Source organism: Oncorhynchus kisutch, linkage group LG26 (assembly GCF_002021735.2).
Source record: "Oncorhynchus kisutch isolate 150728-3 linkage group LG26, Okis_V2, whole genome shotgun sequence".
Classification (NCBI taxonomy): domain Eukaryota; kingdom Metazoa; phylum Chordata; class Actinopteri; order Salmoniformes; family Salmonidae; genus Oncorhynchus; species Oncorhynchus kisutch.
The window spans coordinates 9092427-9114887 of NC_034199.2; the positions used below are offsets into that span (position 1 = coordinate 9092427).

At 44.0% G+C, this 22461-nt stretch overlaps 1 protein-coding gene across 3 annotated transcripts in view; it reads right to left on the bottom strand.

The window, feature by feature from the left end:
• The window catches only part of adarb1b (adenosine deaminase RNA specific B1b), a 164779-nt gene that overhangs the window by 61230 nt on the left and 81088 nt on the right, over positions 1-22461 (bottom strand). For all 3 annotated transcript variants that reach the window (XM_031805487.1, XM_031805485.1, XM_031805486.1), the window contains exon 3: positions 18025-18079. The gene's annotated coding sequence lies outside the window, so the exon portion shown is untranslated. The remainder of the gene's footprint in view (positions 1-18024; positions 18080-22461) is intronic.

Sequence of the window (22461 nt, forward strand, 5' to 3'; positions counted from 1 at the left end):
TATCACCGCCTGGTATGGCAACTGCACCGCCCGCAACCGCAAGGATCTCCAGAGGGTGGCGCGGTCTGCCCTCCAGGACACCTACAGCACCCAATGTCACAAGAAGGCCAAAAAGATCATCAAGGACATCAACCACCCACGCCACTGCCTGTTCACCTCGTTATCATCCAGAAGGTGAAGTCAGTACAGGTGCATCAAAGCTGGAATCGAGACACTGAAAACAGCTTCTATCTCAAGGCCATCAGACTGTTAAATAGCCATCACTAGCCGGCTACCACCCGGTTACGCAACCCTGCACCTTAGAGGCTGCTGCCCAATATACATAGACTGGGAATCCCTGGCCACTTTAATAATGTTTACATACTGCTTTTACTCATCTCATATGTACAGTGCCTTCAGAAAGTATTCTGACCACTTGACTTTTCCCACATTTTGTTACATTACGGACTTATTCTTGAGGATATTTTTTATTTTTTTATCCTCAACAATCTTCACACAATACCCCATAATGACAAAGCGAAAACAGGTTTTTCGAAATGTTTGTACATTTATTAAAAATAAAAAACTGAAATAAGTTATTTACATAAGTATTCAGACCCTTTGGTATGAGACTCGAAGTTGAGTTCAGTTGCAGCCTGTTTCCAAATCAGTTTATTTGTCACGTGCGTCGAATACAACAGTGAAATGCTTACTTACAGACTCTAACCAACAGTGCAATTTCCAAGTAAAAAATATAAAAAATATTAGGTGAACAATAGGTAAGTTAAGAAATAAAAACAACAGTAAAAAGACAGTGAAAAATAACAGTAGCGAGTGACTATGCGTTTATGAGTGGGTGGCGGGACACAATGCAGATAGCCCGGGTAGCCAACCAACCGGGGGCACCGCTTGGTTGGGCTAATTGAGGTAGCATGTACATGAATGTATAGTTCCATTGATCATCCTTGAGGTGTTTCTACAACTTGATTAGAGTCCACCAGTGGTAAATTCAATTGACTGAACATGATTTGGAAAAACCAAACCATGAGGTCAAAGGAATTGTCTGTAGAGCTCCGAGATAGGATTGTGTCGAGGCACATACAGTGGGGCAAAAAAGTATTTAGTCAGCCACCAATTGTGCAAGTTCTCCCACTTAAAAAGGTGAGAGGCCTGTAATTTTCATCATAGGTACACTTCAACTATGACAGACAAAATGAGAGAAAAAAACTCCAGAAAATCACATTGTAGGATTTTTAATACATTTATTTGCAAATTATGGTGGAAAATAAGTATTTGGTCAATAACAAAAGTTTGTCATTATGGGGTATTGTGTGTAGATTGATGAGGGAAAAAAAACTATTGAATCAATTTTAGAATAAAATGTGGGAAAAGGGAAGGGGTCTGAATACTTTCCAAATGTACTGTATATACTGTATTCTATTCTACTGTATTTTAGTCAATGCCACTCCGACATTGCTTGATCTAATATTGATATATTTCTTAATTCCATTCTTTTACTTTTAGATTGTGTGTATTGTTAGATACTACTGCACTGTTGGAGCTAGGAACACAAGCATTTCGCTACACCCGCAATAACATCTGCTAAATATGTGTATGGCACCAATAAAATTTGATTTGATGTGAAGAGGTCATTTGGAACCCTTGGAGATACCCTCTGATGTGGCACAAGGCATTGTGAGTAGATTATTTGCCTCTGTCGGACTGAGTGGCCTTCAATGGCAGCAAGTCTTGCCATCTCTCTCTCTCAGCCACACACACATACAAAGTCGAAACCGTTTCCACTCGCACTTGAGAGAACGAAGGACATCTCTCTGACGACTCGCATGAGAAAGGCTACAAATCACTCAATGAGCCACAAAGCATTGTGTTACGTTCAGGGCATTCTTCATAACACCAAGTGCTTGTCGTTCTGTCGGAAAACAGACAAGACGGTCACGGCGATAGAGAACCACGCGTCGCTACATCACTGAACTGCTAAAAATCCACAGCCCTCGCTACCCCACCTTTCAGTTCCATTCATAGTCAAGCAGGATTTGCAGTCACCCCACAGTGGCTTTTGAAGCTTACTCCCACACACACACACTCATTTATTCACACACATAACTCACATGGACGCTCGGCGTTGGGCACACAGACACAGACAACAAAAACAGATAAACACACCCACTCACTTCCAAAACATTCACGTCTGACACAGTTTGTGTGATCCTTTGGAAAACAGCAGACACACACCAGGGATAACAAACATACTGTATGCACTTAAAGCGCTCGTTTGACCCTATATCTACACTGCTTTAGCGCTTTCATGCCTTGAAATCCCTAGTGCTCCTGGTAGAAGTTACCACGACGACAGAGATCTGATCTAAGATCAGTTTACCTTAAGCAATTGCTTGGAACATGCAATACTGACCTTAAATCAGTGAAACATGGAAACTTCGTCCTACTCTGAAATGCTGGGATAAAAAAAATAAAAAAAGCCGCTGTTGTTGTTTCCAATTGGCCCGCATAAAAAGCTAATTAGAATTTAGGGAGAGGAAGGCCCGCTTAGGGGAAGAGGGGGAACTAGCTCACCCACACATACGCACACACACAGACAGCTGACCTAAAGAGCGTGAACCTACGTAGAGGAGCTTTGAGCTGGAGTGTGAACCCTTGGCAGGTGTCACTCAGAGTGTGGGCGTGTGTAGCGGCACAAAGGTCCCATCACATTATCCCTGTGGAGATCGATCCAGTCTTTCTGACTGACCAGATAAATCAACATGAGTGGCCCTGACAGGTGGATTACATCATCCCGGCTCATTTCAACAAGAGCCTATACACTCCCAGCTCATTATCAATACAGTCTTATACATAACCACACAGTATTGACAATAAACGGAGTGCTTTATCCAATACAGTGTACTGCAGATTCCAATGTACGGCCTAGTAGGCTTGGGCGGTATTACTGTGTATACCGTATACCGGGGTATTTGGAAATAGCCACGGGATGGTTTTTTAATACCGCCAATACCATTGAAACTGTTTTTTTTTGTGTTTTTCAATACATTTTCATATTTGAAGCAATTGTTTTTATGTAAATACCTGTGTCAACTTGTGCAATATGTTAAAAGTTAAAGCTGAACGCCTTCTTCATTTCACCTGTCACATTATTTTACATGATGAAGCTTCCCGTAGTTCCCCAGAAACAGTTGACCCAGTCACATGTTTGTTAGTAAATAGCACAATGGGAGAAAGCGGGAGCAGTTGAGTCCATCTGTGTACTGATAAGAGATTGCGTTTTATATTGAAAGGCAACCGTCTTTTTTCTTCAATAGAATGATCAGAGACGTGCAACTATAGTTTTCACAGAAAATACATTAGCGCAGCACATTCGGCAGAAAATAGCTTCATTTTCCATCAGGTGACGACAGAAGCGCAATGCTATTTGGCAGACAACCACATGAGTAAATGAGCTTACAATGACAAAAGGTATTTTTTGTTGCAAAAAAAAACAATGCGAGGCCATCATATTTCTAATGGGTATCATAGAAAAAACAGAACCAGCTACATTTCCTAAATGTTTTGCTTAAAGACCTCTTGCATTTTACCGAGCTACGCAGAGAAGAATAATGGAGAAGAGTAGCAACACATCAGTCAAAGCGCGGTCTTTAAATAGAATGCCCGTTTGTGACTTCTCATCCGAGTGGAGAAGTGCATCTGAAACACAACATTAGTTTGATGCTGAGCAGAAATTACAATAAGAAGCATTTTAGATCTGCGTTTACAAAACAGTACAGTATTTCGTTTTTTTCCACCCGGTGTGATGAACAAAGAATTCTGCATTAGGGCAACCCCTAATTTTAACTTGCTAGCTATCTAAGTAAGTGGCTGAATTAATAAGATCACGGGGCATCATATTGTTAAGCTTTCTTTTTTTTCTTACCCTCTTTTCTCCCCAATTTTTGTGGTATCCGATTGTTAGTAGTTACTATCTTGTCTCATCGCTACAACTCCCGTACGGGCTCGGGAGAGACGAAGGTCGAAAGCCATGCGTCCTCCGAAACACAACCCAACCAACCACTGCTTCTTAACAATTATCTGTACAGCCGCCACTGTAGCTGATTCCTTGCATTTTTTTCTCCTCTCGTTCTGGGCCTGTCTTCTCCTCCCCCCTCTTCTCCTAGCAGGGCAGGCAGGCCAGTTGCCCTAGCGACTCCCAGACTCCACACAGGCACAGTGTGTACACAGTACCGTTCTTCCTCCAGACAAGCATGCGTCAAACCTTTGTTAATTTGCACAATGTCTCTCGTTTAGATTCGCTTGTAAATGCCCAAACTCAAAAATGACATTGGTAGCTCCTACCTATACATGTATAACTTTATGAGCTGGATTGCCTGTCTATACAATGCGTTTATTTTTGTTTGTGCAAATTTAGCTAATTTAGCTAGCAGCCTCCATGGAAATGTGCTATTACTTAGCATTCTGGTAATAGACATCCAATGTGCTTTTTATTTTTATTTTTGGCGCCCCCTTGTGTACTAAGCCGGTAATACTGTAAATGTGAGAGAGAAGGGTGGTATGATGATATGAACATCTGGATACTCTCCAACCCTACTGCCTAGTAGAGCAGAGGTAGGCTAGCAAATGCTAAAGGGCACTGTTAGCTTCCCTGAGGCTGTGTGGTGATAATCATTCACCCACCGCTGTAAACTATTCCACAATTTTCCTCGTACTGCAATAGAGTGAGGGAGGACGCGGGAGACCACGAGAGAGAAAGAGATACGGAGAAAATTAGACAAACTAATAGCTGACTAGGCGGTGGCGACGGAAGCAGCAGTTGCTTGTAAACAGGAGGCTTTGATTTGACGTGAACAGAGAATGAGGTCATGGTGCCGGGGCTCGTTTTTTTATCCTAGCTGCTACAGTATGGCCCATCCGCTGGGAACAGAGCTTGGTTAGCGTCAGCGGCTAATGCGCTTAGCGGGAGCTCCGGGCCATGTAGTGCCTCACCTGGCGCCCGCTCTCTCGCTTTCAACCTCTCTCTCTTTCTCTCTATGTATCGCCCCTTGAGACTCTACAGCAACAGTGTTGACTCGATAGAGGATGGAGGGAGTGGGGGGGTGCATACACAAATAGAGGACTGGTGCAGAGGAGAGGAAGACTGACAGCGAGGGAGAAATTCAGAGGGCAAGAGGGGCAAAAACACTAACAGCAAGAGAGGGAGAAGGTCCACTAAAGACAGGAGGATGTAGGAATAGCAAGCAATACGGAAGGTAGGGCACAGGGAGAGAGAGAGGGACGTTGAGCGAGCGAGGTAAATGAAAAATGGAAGGAGGAGACATGAAATGGAGGGGGGGGGGACAAATAAAGAGGAGGAAAATGAGAGAGGGGAGTGACTGTGAGCATGAACACATGATCGTGTTCATCTAAGCCAAGTTTGTCTCAGCTGTGTTCCCATCCTTTTACAACGTGCTACACTCAAACTAAATTGCTTGAATTCTCTCAAAGCCTTCCTCCCGCTCTCTCTCAAGCGGCCACTTCGCAGTCTCCCTATAGCTCTTCCATACTCTCTAGTGCTGACAACATTAATATATGTTTGACTGGGAGGGAAAAAACTCACTCAACGTAAGTGGCAAATAACACACACATACACAGCCTGGCGTCTCTTATTAGCGCTGAGTGGGAATAAAGTGTAGGCGGCGTTTTGCAACAGAGAGACTATTCTGGGATGCGTTTGGGGCCGCAGTAAAAATGGGAATCTGCCAGCAGTGTTAATTATGAAGCTGGTTGAGAGAATGCCAAGAGTGTGCAAAGCTGTCATCAAGGCAGAAGGTGGTTACTTTGAAGAATGTAGAATATAACATATATTTTGATTTGTTTAACATTTTTCGGGGTTACTACATGATTCCATATGTGTTATTTCATAGTTTTGATGTCTTCACTATAATTGGCTCTGATCCAAGATGGTGTAGCAGTGGGACGTGTGTTTGCCTTGTCCCGTGTAAATATTCTGTTTTTCGTATTTTTTTTCTGATATATTTTCATCTCACTTTTCATCTACGAACGAAATATACTTTCCTGCAACCCGCCTCACCCAATGTGGTACGGATCTGCTATTTTTATTACTTAGAACTGGAACCTCCATCAGAAGCTAGCCAGCTAACTAGCTACTAGCTACTAGTCATTGTTAGCCACTGCTAGTGGTCTTCACCTTTAGCTCGGACACCAGCGGCTTTAGCTCGGACAATACCTTCCAGTCTGCTCAGCGCGATATCAACCCAGAGCATATCGGACTGCTTTTCTCAACCACATCACCGGATTCCTGTCGTAAGCTCTGGACCATTACACCGGATCATCGCAGCTAGCTAGCTGCAACCGAGTGGCTATTGTTGGCTAACGCCTCTGTCCCGAAGCAAGCGCCAGTTAGCTGACGAAGTATACCAGCTAATTCTTGGGCTACAATACCTCTTTTGCCAATTGGCCTGGACCCTTTATTGTCGACATGGAGCCCCGCTGATCCATCATGACTGGTCTGCCGACGTAATCGTTCAATGTGTTTCAACAGGCTTTTACGTTGCGATGTCGCCGAAGAACCATCTGGGTCTAGAGTGTCACTAGAGTGTCAGCTTTCTGAACGCTGTGTCTCCAGCTCACCTAGCATAGTAGGGACTACCGAATGGCCCCTTGACTCACCTATTGCTGCTCATTGGACCCTATGATCACTCGGCTACACAGCTGATGCCTGCTGGACTGTTCACCAACACGGTACCTCATTTTGTTTATCTGTCGGCCCCAGCCTCGAACTCAGGTCCTGTGTGTACCTAACTGACCCTCGCCGCCCATTCATCGCCATTTATCCGTTGTTGTCTTAGCTCTCCTGATCAACACCTGTGATTGCATTATGCCTCTCTCTAATGTCAATATGCCTTGTCTACCGCTGTTTAAGATAGTTATTATTGTTTTATTTCACTGTAGAGCCCTCAGTCCTGCACAAAATGCCGTAGATAGCTCTTTTATCACACCCCCACCCATGCAGACCTCAGCTGGCATAACTGGTGCCTCTAGAGATGCAACCTCTCTCATCGTTACTCAATGCCTAGATTTACCTCCACTGTACTCACATCCTACCATACCCTTGTCTGTACATTATGCATTGGATCTATTCTACCGTGCCCAGAAATCTGCTCCTTTTATTCTCTGTTCCCAACGCACTAGATGACCAGTTCTTATAGCCTTTAGCCGTACCCTTATCCTACTCTTCCTCTGTTCCTATGGTGATGTAGAAGTTAACCCAGGCCCTGTAGCCCCAGTACTACACCTTTTTCCCAGGCGCTCTCATTTGTTGACTTCTGTAACCGTAAAAGCCTTGAATTCATGCATGTTAACATCAGAAGCCACCTCCCTAAGTTTGTTTTATTCACTGCTTTAGCACACTCCGCCAACTCTGATGTCCTAGCGGTTTCTGAAACCTGGCTTAGGAAGGCCACCAACAATTCTGAAATTTCCATCCCAAACTACAACATTTTTTCCAGCAAGATAGAACTGCAAAAGGGGGCGTAGTTGCAATCTACTGAAGAGATAGCCTGCAGGGTTCTGTCATACTATCCAGGCCTGTGCCCAACCAGTTCGAGCTTCTACTTTTAAAAATCCACCTTTCCAGAAATAAGTTGCTCACTGTTGCCACTTGTTATAGACCCCCCTCAGCCCTCAGCTAAGCCCTGGACACCATATGTGAATTGATTGCCCCCCATCTATCTTTAGAGTTCGTACTGTTAGGTGACCTAAACTGGGATATTCTTAACAGACCGGCCGTCCAACAATCTAAGCTAGATGTCCTCAATCTCACACAAATTATCAAGGAACCTACCAGGTACAACCCTAAATCCATAATGGGTCCACGGTCAAGCCCCCACCATTTCTCCTTTACCCAAATCCAGATAGTTGATGTTCTGAAAGAGCTGCAAAATCTGGACCCCTACAAATCAGCCGGGCTAGACAATCGGGACCCTCTCTTTCTAAAATGATCTGCCGAAATTGTTGCAAACCCTATTACTAGCCTGTTCAACCTCTCTTTCGTATCGTCTGAGATTCCCAAAGATTGGAAAGCTGCCGCAGTCATCCCCCTCTTCCAAGGGGGTGACACTCTAGACCCAAACTGCTACAGACCTATATCTATCCTACCCTGTCTTTCTAAGGTCTTCGAAAGCCAAGTTAACAAACATATCACCGACCATTTTGAATCCCACCGTACCTTCTCCGCTATGGAATCTGGTTTCAGAGCTGGTCATGGGTGCACCTCAGCCACGCTCAATGTCCTAAACGACATCATAACCGCCATTGCTAAGAGACATTACTGTGCAGCCGTATTCATCGACCTGGCCAAGGCTTTCGACTCTGTCAATCACCACATTCTTATTGGCAGACTCGACAGCCTTGGTTTCTCAAATGATTGCCTCGCCTGGTTTATCAACTACTTCTCTGATGGAGTTCAGTGTGTCAAATCAGAGGGCCTGTTGTCCGGACCTCTGGCAGTCTCTATGGGGGTGCCACAGGGTTCAATCCTTGGGCCGACTCTCTTCTCTGCATACATCAATGATGTTGCTCTTGCTGCTGGTGATTCTCTGGTACACCTCTACGCAGACGACACCATTCTGTATACTTCTGGTACCCTCTTTGGACATTGTGTTAACTAATCTCCAGACGAGCGTCAATGCCATACAACTCGAACTAAAACTGACCATTCTACCGATCCTCGACTTCAGTGATGTCATCTATAAAATAGCCTCAAACACTCTACTCAACAAACTGGATGCAGTCTATCACAGTGCCATCCGTTTTGTCACCAAAGCAACGAGAGCATACACTACCCACCATTGCGACCTGTACACTCTCGTTGGTTGGCCCTCGCTTCATACTCGTCGCCAAACCCACTGGCTACAAGTTATCTACAAGTCTCTGCTAGGTGAAGCGCCACCTTATCTCAGCTCACTGGTCACCATAGCAACACCCACTCGTAGCACGCGCTCTAGCAAGTGTATCTCACACATTTATATATATATATATATCACTGGTTGTTATATTGTAATTACTTCGCCACCATGGCCTATTTATTGCCTTAATTCCCTTATCTCACCTCATTTGCACTCATATAGACTTTTTGTTTTCTTTTGTTCTACTGTATTATTGACTATGTTTTGTTTATTCCATGTGTAACTCTGTGTTGTTGTATGTGTCGAATGACTATGCTTTATCTTGGCCAGGTCGCAGTTGCAAATGAGAACTTGTTCTCAACTGGCCTACCTGGTTAAATAAAAAAATATATACTACCCACCACCTTGTGACCTGTATGCTCTTGTTGGCTGGCTCGCTCTACATATTTGTCGCCAAACCCACTGGCTCCAGATCATCTATAAGTCTTTGCTAGGTAAAGCCCCACCTTATCTCAGCTCACAGGTCAACATAGCAACACCCACCCGTAGCACGCGCTCCAGCAGGTATATTTCACTGGTCATCCCCAAAGCCAACTCTTCCTTTGGCTGCCTTTACTTCCGTTTCTCTGCTGCTAATGCCTGGAACGAATTGCAAAAATCACTGAAGCTGGAGATTTATATCTCCCTCACTAACTTTAAGCATCAGCTGTCAGAGCAGGTTACTGATCACTGCACCTGTACACAGCACATCTGTAAATAGCCCACCCAACTACCTATATTGTTGTTTTTTTGTTGCTCTTTTGCACCCCGGTATCTCTACTTGCACATCATCAGCATATCTACCATTCCAGTGTTAATGCTAAATTGTAATTATTTCGCCACTATGGCCTGTTTATTGCCTTACCTCCCTAATCTTACTACATTTGCACACCCTGTATATAGATGTTTCTATTGTGTTATTGACTGTACGTTTGCTTATCCCATGTGTAACCCATGTGTTGTTTTTTGTCGCACTGCTTTGCTTTATCTTGGCCAGGTCGCAGTTGTAAATGAGAACTTGTTCTCAACTGGCCAACCTGGTAAATAAAGGTTAAATTAAAAAATATATAAAAAAATTCTACAATGTAGAAAAAAGTCCAAAATTAAGAAAAACACTTGAATGAGTAGGTGTTCAAACTTTTGACTGGTACTGTATATATTTATTTATTGAACACCCCCCACCCACCCGGTAATCTAAGCTTATCTAAAAATCTATTGTGAAATAAGAACGCAGATAAATAAATACACCGTGCATAGTACAAACATCAGAAATAGTTTACAAATGATAGAGATCCATTCGTAGATGTACAGATCTGTTGGATAATAGTTAAGAAATGTCTACTGCTGCTTTTCCCCCCAGATGTCCAAAGTGGACACCCTGGCCCTGTGAATCCTGGCTGTGGACAATTCCATCAGACAACTTCCTTAAATTTGAAGAACCAATGCTGCAATGGTAACTGATGAGGTGGTATCCACCTTGGTACAATCGTTTTCTTAGCAGCTGTGGTTCCTGCCAACCGCACTCTCCATTGGCGTTCAATTCAGATTCATCACAAACCGACATCACCATTGGATCTAATGGCAATATTTGGTACAGAGATTATATCGTTGACTTTCTACCAGAATTCAACCACCCCCGGGACATTAAAACACTGGCGGATTTCCTGGAAGCTAAAGAGTCCATTCACGTATCTTTGAAAGTATAAATACCCTTCCTAGATCTACACAATTCCTTTTTATGCCCTATTGGAGAGTATGAATGCCATTTAAGATTAGATCTCGAATGAGTCTCTGTTGCTTTCCACACATTTACTGCGGAAACTATAATTGGTCCAAACAATAATTCACATTTTTTAGGAGTCAACCCAGAAAATACTGCATATTGTATTCTTATTGGAGTTTGGAATGATAGGTGATGAAAGCCCACCTGATGCTTTCGTTCTCTGTAGTGTTCTATATTTAATCTGCGGTCTGCAATAGTCTTTATGGCAGACTATTGGTCTAAACTTGACTCTATAGGAGGAGGCAGTGGTAACATGGAACTCATAAAATTGATACAAGGGATGAAATTCATTTTAATAATTGAGATTCTAGCATGCAAAGAAGTAGGCATAACTCACCATCTGTTTATGTTTTCTTAGACCTTTTGAAAGGTGAAAAGTAGGTTCTTCCTGCAAATAGAGGGGGATAAGGTAATGCTTAATGATTTGTGTCTTCACCGTGGCCATCACCTACTTAAGCATTGTCCTCCCTTGTATAAATTTTGTGAGTTCCATGTTATCACTGCCTCCTCCTAGAGTCAAGTTTAGACCAATAGTCTGCCATAAAGAAGTTCATTTTCAGAAAAAAAGAGACCACAGATTAAATATGGGGCACTACAGAGCTCCCGAGTGGCTGAGGCACTGCAACTCAGCACAAGAGGTGTCACTAAAGTCCCCGGTTTGAATCCAGGTTGAATCACATCCAGCTGTGATTGGGAGTCCCATAGGGTGGCGCACAATTGGTCCAGCGTAGGCCGTCATTGTAAATCAGAATGTGTTCTTAACTGACTTGCCTAGTTAAAGAGAAAAAAAAGCATCAGGTGGACTTTCACATTTTTCCCCCCCACCTTACGATTCCAAATGTGTGTGCTTGGGTAAAGTGATCTGATGATCTGTTGTTGATTTGGCTTCTGTGACATTACAGATCCTTCCAGGGAATGGACGCATGACACAGTCCTTTTTCAATACCTGCAGCAACCAGACCATGCGGCTAGATTATGGACCGGGAGTACCCACGGACAGATACTAATGGTCTGCCAGGGACAGATACTAATGGTCTTTCTCTTTCGCACACACAGACAAGCACAGTATGCACACACATAGGCAGAGACACACCCATAGGATCGTAACCCACACATTCCAGGTGGCATTTCTATTGTATAGTGTGTACAGTCACTAATCTCTAGTCAATTGAGTCATATTAGGTCCATCTCTGTTCTACTGAGAGAAAAAAAACCCTGGTGGGTCAAAACTAACTGACCGTTCAGACGGTGCGTGTAAACCAAATATACCCACCAGCATGTATTAGCCATTTAAGCTAAATACTCTGGTGCCTAAGTGCCTGTTCAATAAGGGGGACATTGATGCCAACTAATACAATTAATCTCCATCATGACAAGAGCTTTTAGGTCAAGCTTACTCCCGGGGAAAAGTACGAAGACGAAACGCAAAGGTTGCAAATAGAGAATGACCAAGCAAAACATAGACGAACACACACACTCCCAAACCACAGGACATAACATTGCCACGGTCTGGTGTCTGAAATTGCTTGGTAATTGCAATTCCTTGTGCTCTTGAATGCTCGTGTCATGATGAAGTTTGTTCTTGAATGCTTTCTCCCCAGAGTCTGACTGCATGCCTGTCTGCCTTTTATCCTGCGGAAACCCGCTGAGATTAAACAAAGGCATTCCGGCGGCAAAGCTTTCTGAATTCCCAATGGGAATAATAATAATAATAATGGATCATTTGCTACCGCCAGACACTTAACACTCTTTTGAAGGGGAGAGTGAGATGTCTTCGGGAGGGTAAATAATCTTAGATGAGGACAATTTGACATGTTTGTTTCTTCAGTTGATCCCTTGGTTGAAGTCAGCGCTTTTGGGGAGTTACGTAAAGCATACAGCCCAATTATCCCAAACCATGTTTGTCTCAAGCCGACTACATAATATAACATAATTTGCCTGCTTTGATTCGTTTTTTCTTTAGGGGTTGAGGGAGAGTGAGAGAAAACGTGTATGTGCACGTGTGTGTGCGCCCACATAAGGGTGTGGGTGCGTACTTGAGAGAAACAGAAGGCGAGCGGGGGACCGACCGACAAACCCGATCAAAACACTACCCGACACAATATAGCCTAATGTGGTTCAAATCAGAGAGTTTTTCATGTAAACACCACATGGTAACTCAAGCCAGTCAACAAAAACATACATTTTAGGAGACTGCTACTGTCACGAGAATGCTGAGTTTAAAATGTAATAAGACCGTGGGAGCACATGATGTAAGAAACAGATATAACTGGCATCTATAACGTAATATCGGTCTGTGTTTGTCCAGCCTGTGCGTTCTTTTGAAACAGTTCCACCAGACATAAGTCAAATTCTCCCTATTGACTAATCAAGTGGTTTGTGGATGTAAAGGAGGGCACTGAGACTGTATACAATCATTTTAGAATGAGGGGTGCTGTACTTCTGCTGGTGTTGCTGTACTGTCTGTTTGGGGTATGGGCTCAGGGAGAGAGTGTGATTGACAGTCATGGTTATGCCGCTACCCGAGACAAGCCACAAAGAGGTGACTGGCAAGACCCCCACCACCCCTGACATCTGGACTGAGCTGAGGGTGCTGAGAGACAAAGTGAACATCCTGGGTGCTGTCGCGGGTAGAAGAGAGAGTGGAGCTGAGCGCCACTAACACTGAACTGCAGCTCCGGAAGAACAAGGTAGAGGAGAGAAAGAAACCGGGGTAAACAGCTGAGCTGTCCACCATGGATGGCCAGCGTGACTGACAGTGAGAGGGAGTTGGATGAGCAGAAAAGGGAGGTGACGACAATTCGAGAGGAGCTGTGCGTCACTAAGACTGAACTGCAGCTCCAGAGGAACAAGGTGGAGGAGCTGGAGAGGGTGAGTGCAGACAGACCAAAGGTTACCTTTCTCTGCTAGTTTGAAAGGTTCAGGAGCTGTAGGACCATTACAAACATTGGCACAGCCTGCGACTCACAGTTATCTTCACAGCACCACTCAAATGAGTTTACTACTTTAGATTCACCATCACTTATTTCCGCAGGTGTATTGTTGGGTGTATATGCAAGAATGACCAGAAAGTTACATTTAACTGAGAATTAAATGACGTAGATAATTTACACGTATCTAATGCACTAACTTTCGAGCTGGAGGTGGGAGATGTGGTCTACATGTGTCTTCCCAAAGGACAAGGGGCCTTTTGGTGATCATTGTAACCATAACACCTTTAGTGGCTTCCTGCTCTTCGCTGTGCGAATGGGAACGACTGTACCACAATCAAGTGAAGAGCCAAGGCTTTCTAGCTCCAGGAGGTTAGGGCTTTCTAGCTCCAGGAGGTTAGGGCTTTCCAGACCCAGGAGGTTAGGGCTTTCCAGACCCAGGAGGTTAGGGCTTTCTAGACCCAGGAGGTGAGGGCTTCCCAGGCCCCAAATGTTATTCTGCAACCCAATATGAAAACTGAATAAAAAAATATCATTGCAAAAAAATCTAAGAATAAGGTGGACAATTTTTTTGTTGTTAATCTTTTAATCACAAACATGATAGAGTGGAATTTCTTATTTTCATCCACCTGATAACTGTTGATGTTTTCAAATGAACACCACCGATCCATCTGCAGACATGGTCTTTTTAACGGTTTAGTACGTTTGTTTTGTGAGCAGGTGCAGATCATTTGTCTCACTTGTCTTTTCATCCGTTGCACCATGTCATCGCTAGAACTGTTGACATTGATGTTGCTTTTTCTTTGACCTGAATTCAAAACCACGGTGAAAACAAGATGACGCATCCCGTTGGGTTTACCCTGTCAATAAAACATTCAAACAATACAGTAAACCACATTGTTGTTTTGTACAATGAGCCCACCAGTCCCATACATCGCGGTGCCACTGGCTATACATCCTCCCCATAACCCCCCTTCCACACACGAGCATCGAATTAATCCAATCCAAGGCTTATAGGGCTTTACCTCGACTGAGGTAGACCATAATTGATGGTTTCATACCAAAGAGCATAATCCAATAGCTTGTCTCAAACAAGCCTTACTTGTATCAAACTGTACTTGTACAATGGGACATAATACAGTTTAGTTTAGTAGTAGACAACACCCAGTGCACAAAAGCCCCCGGGCAGAAATGAACAGTCACACACCACACGCTGTTTAAACATGATCCGTATAGCAGAGTGGGAAACAAATGTGCAGTAATCAAACCTCCCTGTCACGTGGGCTCCCTCTCCGGCCTCTAGGTCATCAGGCTGCTCATTGTCCCGATACACATGTCACCATCGTCACGCGCCCCAGCGCGTCATGACACTCACCTGGACTCCATCACCTCCTTGATTACCTGCCCTATATATGTCACTCCCTTTGGTTCCTTCCCCAGGCGTCATTGTTTCTGTTTCAGTTTCATGTCTGTGTGTTGTTCTTGCGTTCTGCCTTGTGTTTGTATCGTGTTATTGGTTGTTGTTGTTTTATTAAAACGTTTCACCTGCACCTGCTTCCGACTCACCGCCCCCATCATTACACTCCCAGTTCATATCTGTCCTTACTGGCCCGGGTGAGAACCTGTGGAGAAGGCGGGATGTGTTTGACTGTGTGTGTTAGCCAGGAGAGGATGTGTGTGGAGGTGTGCCCGCACGTGCCTGTTTTATCATCTCCTGTGGGAAACAATCTACCATGATGACGGCTCACATTTTCCCCAAGCAAGATGCATGTGCAGCTCCAACTGAACAATAGAGAACACACAATGCTTTCGTATTTAGATGACGAGAACAGCAACAACAGGTTGCATTGTTTCATTCTGATCCCATCTTTAAAATGAAATCCTCTGTTCATAGCAGCAATCCCTTTTAAAAGTATGAACTGTGTACTATAAACAGAGCACGGCATATTAATAATTCTCTCACACACTTTGACACACACACACACACTTTGACACACACACACACACACACACACACAGCTTGGTGTGTGACAGCACTGTCTGGCCCCAAATCATTCTGTGGCTGTCTCTCTCGCAGTGCACGGCATACATCAGCCATTGAAGTGGCTTTTCGTCTGAACTCTTTTTCATTGCCTCCGTCTCTCTTTTTATGTCTTCTCCTTTACTTTCCCCCTTACTGTTTTACTGTCCCAAACACACATTCGCTCTCCAACTTTCCCCTCTTCTAAATAACACTACCAAAATCTCACTCATAACAAAAAACACATGGATGTAACGATAAAATAATAAAGATTTATCAAAACCAGGGGTTAGCAGCTAAACGGCAAAACCCTGTACTACACTATGTGTTCTCTGTTGTGCCACTGCCAATAAGTGACAGGTTTGGGATCAGCGTGAAACTTTAACACTGGGTAAAGAGAGCTGGCTGTGATGTGTATTGGCCTGACATGTGTTCCGCCAGAGACAGATTGCATTGGGCTGTCCCTGCTGAGCTCGGCCTTCTGCTGCCCTGGCTAGCCTGGCACTAGCTAGCAGTGGCTAGTGTGTCCTTGCCTGCCCTTTCTTTCTGCTATGGCGCCCGTTGGGACCTGATGCACGGTGACTGTTGATGTGGTGACTGGATGCGGTGACCGTATGTAGAGATGAGAGGGGGTGGTGGGGTTTTGGGAGTGGGCTGAAAAGCTCTCTAGGGGAGAGATACCTGGAGTGGGAGAGTACACTTCACTTTCAAAGACACATATTGTTAGTGTATACTGTACATCAGAGCAACTTCCAGTCCAAAAGGGCCAAAACACCGTTTTTTTGTTTCTACCTCATTGTTAATTGCACTCACTTGGTGTCCCAGATCTGAATCAGGCCCTGATTAGAAGGAGAGGATGAAAAAACCTGATTAAAAAAGAACAGAGACCAAACGGCATTTTACCCAGTATGGACTTATCAGTGTATACCAGTGTTTAAGCCTACTCTCAAGAAGCTTGATCTTGCAAGCTAGACATTTAGCTAGCAAGTTAGCAAACCAAATGTATAGCTGGAGCCCTGGGCTGGAGAAAATGTATTGGGCACATAGTTACTCTTATAGTAATAAGATATTTTAGCTGACAAACATTAGTAGTGAACTTCAAGTATAACTTGATCACTTCTCTTGCGCTGCACAACAATGGATCGTCATGTTATAATTTGGGGACGTTATTGAAAATCATACCATGGGTATTTCGATAATACCCCGGGAAACGTTATACAACCCAGGTCTACTCACCAGCACAGTCAATTTCCTCTGAGAGTCAAGTTTCTTTAAACCAATGACATCCAAAGGTCAAAGGGTGTGAGGTAGCTCGATTGCACTTGACGCAGTGGAGCAATTGAGTGCAGGAGGGCGTACGTCACAAACGGTAGAGAGCCAGGGACGTACCACACACACCACCACCGCCGCGGTCAGCCGTGATCAATAGAGGGATGGAGTGGTGGTGCATGGGCAGTGGAAACTATCGTTCGGTGCAGAGTGGGGGGGAAACCAGACCCAGACATCCCCCTTATGGCAATTTAGGAGGGAGGGCAGATAAGGAATGTTTTGGGAGGTTGTTACCAACCGTCCCAATATACAGCAGGCACAACATGACAGTCAAAACAACGCACATTGTCTGGGAGCTGTGATATGAATAGAAAAGAGACGTTATCTCGATGACACCACACTGTGAAAATAAGAAGACAAAAGCCGCCGGGAAGAAAAAATACTAAAAGAGTCACACACACACACACACACGCGCTGCTGTTTAAACATGATCAGTGTAGCAGAGTGGGAAACAAATGTGCAGTAATCAAACCTCCCAGGTCATATCTGTCTTTACTGGACCGGGTGAGAACCTGTGGAGAAGGTGGGATGTGTTTGACTGTGTGTGTTAGCCAGCAGAGGATGTGTGTGGAGGTTTGTGTTGGAGGTGTGCCCGCCCGTGCGTGTTTTATCTCCTGCGGGACACAATCTGCCATGATGACGGCTCACATTTTCCCCAAGCAAAATGCTTGCCTGTACAGCTCCAGCTGATCAATAAAAATACACAAGGCTTTTATATATTTAGATGAAAAGAACAGCAAAAAAAAAAAAAAACCCCGTTGCATTGTTTCATTTTTCATCCCATCTTAAAAGCTAATAATTGCACCAGCCACCAGCATCCCAATAGACAGACTGTTCTGGTAGCTCGATTGCACTGGACGCAATGGAGCAATTGAGTGCAGGGCGCAAGTCAAATGGTAGAGACACAGAACACACGCTGAGAAAAAAGAAATAGAGCTAACTCCTAAGCGGAGTGGGGGGGGAATTGCCTACCCTAAGCAGTGGGGGAAACAACTATTAACAAAGTGGACCTACCGTTAGACAGGGATGAGGGTTGGAAGTTACTTCTCTGGATTTCACTCTGCGTTGACTTCAAGAGAGAAGGGGGGGGGGGGGGGGGGGAGAGAACACGGCAAGTTAGGATGAGCAAGCCTTGTATAACATCATTATACATTCAGTGCCTACATAACAGTGCCTCACTGGGACGCATGCAAAGAAGTCTACATCCAACGGACCAGGAGGAGAGGTGTATTATAACAGCTAGCAAATTCAGCGAATGTGCCTTTAAGAATGCGGATCCAACTTTAAATTAGACAAGACTAATTGAATTAGTTTAAACGCCAATGGTTTCTCAGGTACATAGGTTACGTCCCAAACGGCACCCTATTCCCTATATAGTGCATTACTTTTGATGAGAGCCCTATGGTCCCTGGTCTAAAGCACTGCACAGAGTGTCATTTGAGACATGGCCATACTGTAGCAAATGGAGGTGTTTTTCACCAGGCGCTGTCAACATGTCAGAATGGGGTCTATTTCTGCATGCAGCACTAATGCTATCGAGTCGTTACACAGCCAAGGAGATTTCTACACCACCGGTGGTGAATGGGCTCGTTGGAAAATGAAGTGTGAACACCCAAACACACATTTATTTCCCCCCCCCCTCACAAACAAACAAACACACAAACAAACACACACACACACACACAGGATCTTGGGACCAGTGTCCTGGGATAAATCTTGGTCTTGGCTCCTGGATATTACCTTAGTCGTTGGTTTACAAACCATAGGCAACCCAATTTGAGGAAGACAACGCTCTCTGATTATTGGCTGGTCACGCCAAACCCATTGGAATCCCCACCCAGTTTAAAAAAGGTGGAATCTCTCAACGGCAATGTCTATACCAAGACAAGTCCGTTATGTACTGTATCTCTATGGTTGACACTGTTTCCAAAATAAATTATAATAAAGTGATCATTTAAACATCCAACATAATTCATTAGATGGATAAGTCATTAAATGAATCAACAAGTTTCAGAGTCATACAATTAACATCGAACATTTTACAGAGAACAATAGTGATGATATTTCTCTAAATTCAATAAATGGTTTTGAAAATCATGTTGACTCTATTGTTAAATTGGTATGCAAATAAAATGTCTAAAATGAGTCTGTAATAGAAGGTTAATCAAAATGATTACTGTGCATGGTTCTCCTTTTACTGCAACTTTTTCACTATGTTTCACGAGTGACAAATTTAGTTGGGTGTAGGGTTGTTACGGTGACCGTATTACCGCCACACCGGCGTTTAGTCACGGAAATTATGTTTCTCCAAGCTCTGATGCTGCGGATGGTCATTAGTAGCCTACCAAACTTGCTAACTGCCTGGTACTCAGCACTCAATTGTCCCTCTAATCAATCTGACATCAATGCAAATGTGATCAAAAATCTAATCAAACACTTCATGAGTGCCCATGAGCTCATGTTGCGCAACATTTCTATAGACTATGCAATTGCGTGAGAAAACAAAGTGGTGGCCTCTATTAAAAGGGGGAGGATTCCAACAGCTTTCTATAGGCTAGGCCTACTATATTTATTTCTCAACTTTCTTAATATTAAGCACAGTGCTTATTTACAACAGGAGTATAAACTACCTGGCTGGCATGAAAATGAACCACGGGAAAAGCATCCTCCATTCGCTTTTTAAGTGCATAGATGACATGTATTTTTTCAATACAGGTGCATGATAATGGTCCATTCTAAATCAAAACAATTTTCACATTTTATTTAGTATTGTAACGTCTGCTTCCAACTCACACTCTCAAACACATAGAACACAGCTCATGCTCCAGATCCCAATCACCTGAATTCTGATCACCTGTTCACACACCTGTATGTCATTATCACACACTATTTAGTTCAGTTCTTTGCACCCAATCACTGTGAGTTATTGTTTGTTTTGAGACACATGTCTAGGTCGGAGCTCTGTTTTTCCCGTAATTGAATCCTCCCGTGTATGATCGTTTTGGCCTGCCTCACTAACGACGCCTTTTGCCTGTTCCCTGCCTGTGCTTTAGCCTATCGGATTTCCTGTTATCGAAATATTGCTGGATCTCCCGGGCGACGTTACTAGCTTTTTCCCTGCCTGTACTGTTGCCTTTTTGGACCCCTGTGTATGACCTTCTGCCTACCCCTGGACCCAGCTACCTGTCTCCTTCTGTGTATGACCTTCTGCCTTCCCCTGGACCCAGCTACCTGCCTCCTTCTGTGGTCCTTTACAATAAACAACTTGAAACCAGCCCTCTCCCACCATGTTCATTACAAGTATATGTGAAGACAAGATTCAATCAAGAACAGTCTGATTGGGTGATAATATTAGCCGATCACTTGTGAATGATATATTATCACTTGTGAATGCTATATTATCACTTGTGAATGATGCCCAGCTTGTGTGCAATAAGGCTTTTTATATTCATAGTAGCATACCTCATGTAGTCTAGCTCATAGGCCTATACGTTTTCATAAGGTTTGTATCACAACTAAAGTGACCAAATAACTTCTTAAAATGAAGCACATTAATCCGCTTTACAACGGGTGTAGAGCCTAACTGGCATTCATAAACAGCGTGTGAATTTCAAGTTTGGGAATGATAATTTTCACTATAAAAATGCACCTTTATAATATAAACATTACATGCATAACTGCATTTGCAGTCACTTTTGAGAATGGTGTCTCCTGACCCCTCCTGTCTCAGCCTCCAGTATTTATGCTGCAGTAGTTTATGTGTCGGGGGGCTAGGGTCAGTTTGTTATATCTGGAGTACTTCTCCTGTCCTATTCGGTGTCCTGTGTGAATCTAAGTGTGCGTTCTCTAATTCTCTCCTTCTCTCTTTCTTTCTCTCTCTCGGAGGACCTGAGCCCTAGGACCATGCCCCAGGATTACCTGACATGATGACTCCTTGCTGTCCCCAGTCCACCTGGCCGTGCTGCTGCTCCAGTTTCAACCGTTCTGCCTTATTATTACACGACCATGCTGGTCATTTATGAACATTTGAACATCTTGGCCATGTTCTGTTATAATCTCCACCTGGCACAGCCAGAAGAGGACTGGCCACCCCACATATGCTCTCTCTAATTCTCTCTTTTTTTCTCTCTCTCGGAGGACCTGAGCCCTAGGACCATGCCCCAGGACTACCTGACATGATGACTCCTTGCTGTCCCCAGTCCATCTGACCGTGCTGCTGCTCCAGTTTCAACTGTTCTGCCTTATTATTATACGACCATGCTGGTCATCTATGAACATTTGAACATCTTGGCCATGTTCTGTTATAATCTCCACCCGGCACAGCCAGAAGAGGACTGGCCACCCCACATAGCCTGGTTCCTCTCTAGGTTTCTTCCTAGGTTTTGGCCTTTCTAGGGAGTTTTTCCTAGCCACCGTGCTTCTACACCTGCATTGCTTGCTGTTTGGGGTTTTAGGCTGGGTTTCTGTACAGCACTTTGAGATATCAGCTGATGTACGAAGGGCTATATAAATACATTTGATTAGATTTGATTTCCAGCTAATCGATTGCATTTTGGAATATTTGCGCCTATAGCCTACTGCTGTGTGCGTATTGCTGCGCTTACAATGTGAAGAAATAGCCTAATAGTTTATCAACATGTTAAGCTAAACGTTCGGATCTGTTGCGTCAGCATCATTGCTTAAAAAAGTGTTTTGATGCTAGTGGTTGTATTCATTTGGGATCTATCCATCCCACAACTGTCCCAGACTATGTTTGGAAAATGTCTCTCGTGCAGAATAGGTCAACTTCTGCACTATGGGGGGTGGTAGATTGACATAGCCAGCCTATGTCAATCTACTATCTCCCATAGTACAAAAGCTGATAAGCAGTTGCGACCCCGATGTGTCTGTCTTCAACTGTAGCCTGTGACAAAGACCTGATCACGTGACAGGCACTGGCTGATAAGAATTCAGCTGTCAGAGAGCCATGTGAGTGAGGGGTGCTTCGGAGCACGCAGCCGGGAGCAGGGAATTAAAATTATTATATTCAGTCTAAGGGCATAACGGCCAGTGGGAGCAAAAGGCCCGGATTTTTTTGGGGGGGGGGGGGGGGGGGGGGGGGCATTACGGCCACACAAAGGGGATGCCGCTGGGAAATTCGAGGCATTATCAAGTGCTTATCAAATTGTGAATGAAAGACTGATGAAATGTGTGCAGCCCGCGCAAATAACAAAGCAGAGCTTATGCCTTTCTTGTCTGCTAAATCAACTTGTGAAGCCCACAGTCACATGGCATAGTCAGATCATGGCCTAACATAAGGACAAGGAGAATGCTATTCTGTTCTTCTGAAATACCTATCATGTTTCTTTAGACCTGTCTAAAACACATAATGGATTAACTGTGATGGTGTAGGATATGGATTTATTAGACTTTTTCAAATGTAGATGTTCCAAAGGTCTGCATCAGTGGCTT